Source organism: Grammomys surdaster, unplaced genomic scaffold, assembly GCF_004785775.1.
Source record: "Grammomys surdaster isolate TR1022 unplaced genomic scaffold, NIH_TR_1.0 125877, whole genome shotgun sequence".
Lineage (NCBI taxonomy): Eukaryota > Metazoa > Chordata > Mammalia > Rodentia > Muridae > Grammomys > Grammomys surdaster.
Window position 1 is genome coordinate 2,111,136 of NW_021620702.1, and position 4,008 is coordinate 2,115,143.

General features: G+C 43.0%; 1 pseudogene across 1 annotated transcript; it reads right to left on the bottom strand.

Moving 5' to 3' along the window:
- Window positions 1–6: 6 nt before the first annotated feature.
- On the bottom strand, window positions 7–960 carry LOC114608189 (annotated as a pseudogene). Its single transcript, XR_003709315.1, has one exon. The product of XR_003709315.1 is annotated as a high mobility group protein B1 pseudogene (transcript).
- Between the last annotated feature and the right edge of the window lie 3,048 nt (window positions 961–4,008).

Genomic DNA, 4,008 nt, shown 5'->3' on the forward strand with positions numbered 1-4,008 from the left:
CAAGGTTAGTGGCTATTGAAAATACCACCAGGACAGGGCTATCTAAAGACACATTCGGTAGTGTGTTAACTATACAAAAAAAGACACTGTACAGTTTAAAAACAAATCTTACACAGCCTTACATTTCAATTTTTTTCTTTAAAATGAGTGAGTTGTGTCCAGGGGGGTTAAATGCTTTATAGACAAGAAAAAAACTGCGCTAGAACCAACTTATTCATCATCATCTTCTTCTTCATCTTCGTCTTCCTCTTCTTCCTCCTCTTCCTCATCTTCTTCATCTTCCTCATCATCTTCCTCTTCCTTCTTTTTCTTGCTGTTTTCAGCCTTGACTACCCCCTTTTTTGCTGCATCAGGTTTTCCTTTAGCTCTGTAGGCAGCAATATCCTTCTCATACTTCTCCTTCAGCTTGGCAGCCTTCTTCTCGTAGGGCTGCTTGTCATCAGCTGCAGTGTTGTTCCACATCTCTCCTAGCTTCTTTGCAACATCACCAATGGATAAGCCAGGATGTTCGCCTTTGATTTTTGGGCAGTACTCAGAACAGAACAAGAAGAAGGCCGAAGGAGGCCTCTTGGGTGCATTGGGATCCTTGAACTTCTTTTTGGTCTCCCCTTTCGGAGGGATGTAGGCTTTCATTTCTCTTTCACAGTGAGCCTTGTCAGCCTTTGCCGTATCTTCAAATTTCCCCTTTTCTTTAGCAGACATATTCTTCCACCTCTCTGAGCACTTCTTGGAGAACTCTGAGAAGTTGACAGAAGCATCTGGGTGCTTCTTCTTGTGCTCCTCCCGGCAGGTTTGCACAAAGAATGCATGTGAGGACATTTTGCCTCTCAGCTTCTTAGGATCTCCTTTGCCCATGTTTAGTTGATTTTCCTCCGCGAGGCACAGAGTCGCCCAGTGCCTGTCCGGCTCTCGCTTGCTCCGGCGCTGTCTCTGTGGAGCTCAATGTGCTGCAATGGCTGTGAGAGCCATTTTTCATTTTAAAAATAAGATCAGAAGTCTCAACTAACCTGAACCCTTGAGATGTTTCAAACAATGAGCCACCAACCAGGCAGCAAACACGAGCTGGTCATACCCCAACACATATGCAGCAGAGGACTGACTGCCTCGTCTGTCCTCAGAGGGAGAAGACACACTTAACCCTCAAGAGGCTTGAGGCCCCAGGGAGGGGAGGAGCCTGGTGAAAGGAGGGGGAGGGGAATGTCCTTTTGGAGACAGCGGGAGGAGGAATGGGATGAGGAACTGTGGGAGGGCAGACTGGGAGGAGGCAACAACTGGACTGTAAAAAATTAAAAGTAATAATAAAAAATAAGCCTGTTAAATATTAGGGATACAACATCCATTACCTTAATGACTTAAATACAGAAATTGCTCACCAGTTATTGGATATTGTACTGTGTTCTATTCTACCACTATTTAGTTCCAGGAACTAATTCTGTCACTTTTAACACTTTCTATCCATTGTTAGCAGTGGCTAACAAACTTAAGATTTGCCCATTCTACCACAGTGTTCAATGGAGGTGGTGTTGCAGAAATCGAAATAATACAATGACAAGCCTCATGAGACTTGACCCCTCTGCTCATGCAAGTTGGATAGTTGTGATGCTACATATGGATTCTAAAAAGCAACAATGTAATGTACACTAGAAACACTGATTCCACCTCCCCAAAGAAGCTTACAGAAGTGGGGATGGCTATGAGAGAAAGTGGGTTCTGACATAGCCAATACCACAGATGGCCAGAATCTTGTGAGTTGTAACAGAGAAAATGTAACTTAAAGTAGGAGGAGCTAAGGTGGGAGGAGCAAGGAGAGGAAGAGGAGGAGTAGGAAAAGGAAGAGGAGAAGGAAGAGGAGGGCCTAGGAGACAGGAGAGGAGAACGAGAGATGTAGGAATGATGGAGGCAGATGTTCACGTGTCTGTAGCAGTCAAAGGTAGTTGGTATATCTAGGTTGGGTTTTGAGTTACACTTTTGATTGTATGGGCATCTTGTTATTGATCATTACCAAATATATAAGCCTTTGATTAATCTTTAAGCATTAGAGACTCACATGGATGGCGGGTGGTCTGGGCAACGCCCAGCATTGTAGAGACAGCGTGGAAGATTGGCAGGTCATCTCCCATGCTGGTGTCTCCTGGGTGGCAGGGCTGGTGTTTCTGGCTAGCTGATTCTAGCTGCTGCACACACGTGGCCTCCGGCCGAGAAACATGGCGGCTAAGCTAGGCAGAGACGCTGCTGCTTAGATAGTCAGCTGACCAGAGGCCGATTTTAATTAATTACTTCAACAACTTAATATCCCTGTTTGTCTTTGGTGAGTAAAGGCAAATAACCAGGAAGCCCAAAATCTTGGAGATGGAAGTGCACATGTAAATGGTTTTGTACCCTCAATGCATTTTTCCTACTCTGTAGTCCTGGGAGGCTTTTCCCATTCTGGTCATTTTGGCAGGTGACAGATCAGCTGTCACAACAGGCCTCCGCAAAAATTACATTTGGTTCTGTACAGGAGGCAGAGACGCAGGATTCATAATAGCTAGTTTCCAGGGGCCAAGAGAATTTGTTTGATCTGCCAGGAGAAAGAATGACTCAAGAGAAGAGGAAACTTTCTCCTCCTCTCTCTAATTTGGGGGAAGGAGATGGTGACTAGGAGGGATTTGTGGCCCTGGCCTCCCAGGGTAAACAGTAGTCACAACTCAAAGTGCTCATTAAGCTGCTAAAGGAAAAAGAGCTTGGGAACTCCTCACAGGAGGAGGCAGCGGGATTCTGACAGTAACAGTCTGTAGATGGATGGAGGTATTCAGCTATGGGGAAGCAATTGAATCTTTGAAAAGCGGCTCATGATTAGAGCCCAGCGGTTTTGACACACTGCAATCAAGCTTCAAGGAAACACCGCATGTTGGGGGATAAGCCTATCAAGGGAACAAAAACCAAGTGCAAGCAGGTGGAGTTGAGCTGGAGTTTTGAGAACGAGGAAAACAAATTAGCCAATCTAATTTGAGATGGCATTGTTTTGAGTTAATTCAGCCATTTAAGGAGAACAAAAAAAAAGTGATAAATCATCCCTCTTCTTAGAGATGTACATGAAATTCCCTATAAAGACGAAAGAATATAAAGCTATTTATGAGAAGAGAAATACCCTCAACAGAGTCACTCTTAAATTTAGGGATGAGGAGAAATATAAATATGAAATATTCCTAAGTGGTATTTTTTTTTATAGAATATAAATCATTCTAACCTAGGAAAGACATTCATTGTCTCGTGTTTGAATCTTCTAGTCTAGTGTAAAATCTTGTAGTCTTTTTTAATCTTCCATTTTTGATAAAGACACATGAATGCTTGACTCAGCAAAGTCATGAGTGCAATGGTGAGCTTCTTGATGACATCAACACATAATAATATTAAGGCTTATCAGTGACTACAGTGTCAAAACAGTGCTTTAAGCAGCTTTTCTTAGCCACCCATCCGGTTCTCATAACAAGCATATGTAGTAAGAGCTATTATCAACTTCTATTTTGGGGTACAAACTTATCAAGCAATCTACCCAAGAATGAATAGTTCCTATATATCTGTGGCTCTTACCTAGACAGCCTGTCCCCAAATCCTGCACCTTCTTAGTATTCACACTGCAAAGTAACTCAAGGATCATGAGTTGTTACAGGCACAGGCATAACAATTCTCAGATTCTTGAAATAGTTCTAAAATAACTAACTATGAAGTTAAGCATCTATTCAAAGATCGTTTGAGACTGGGCGTACTGAAGTCATTCACCGTTACTGTTGTTGGGCTCAATCTATGGTTATTTGTTTTATGGAACTGGATGCAATTGTGTTTATTATGCATGTTTAGAATTGTAGTCGCCTCTATGTGATTGTCCTCTCAGTAAGCATAAAGTGACCTGATATAACTGTTGTCCACATGGACTCAGCAACGGTGGCTACCCACACAAGACAGCCACTAAGATTAAAAGTTCTAGTGTACAGGAGGAAGGGTTCCACGGCTCCACTCATAGATGAG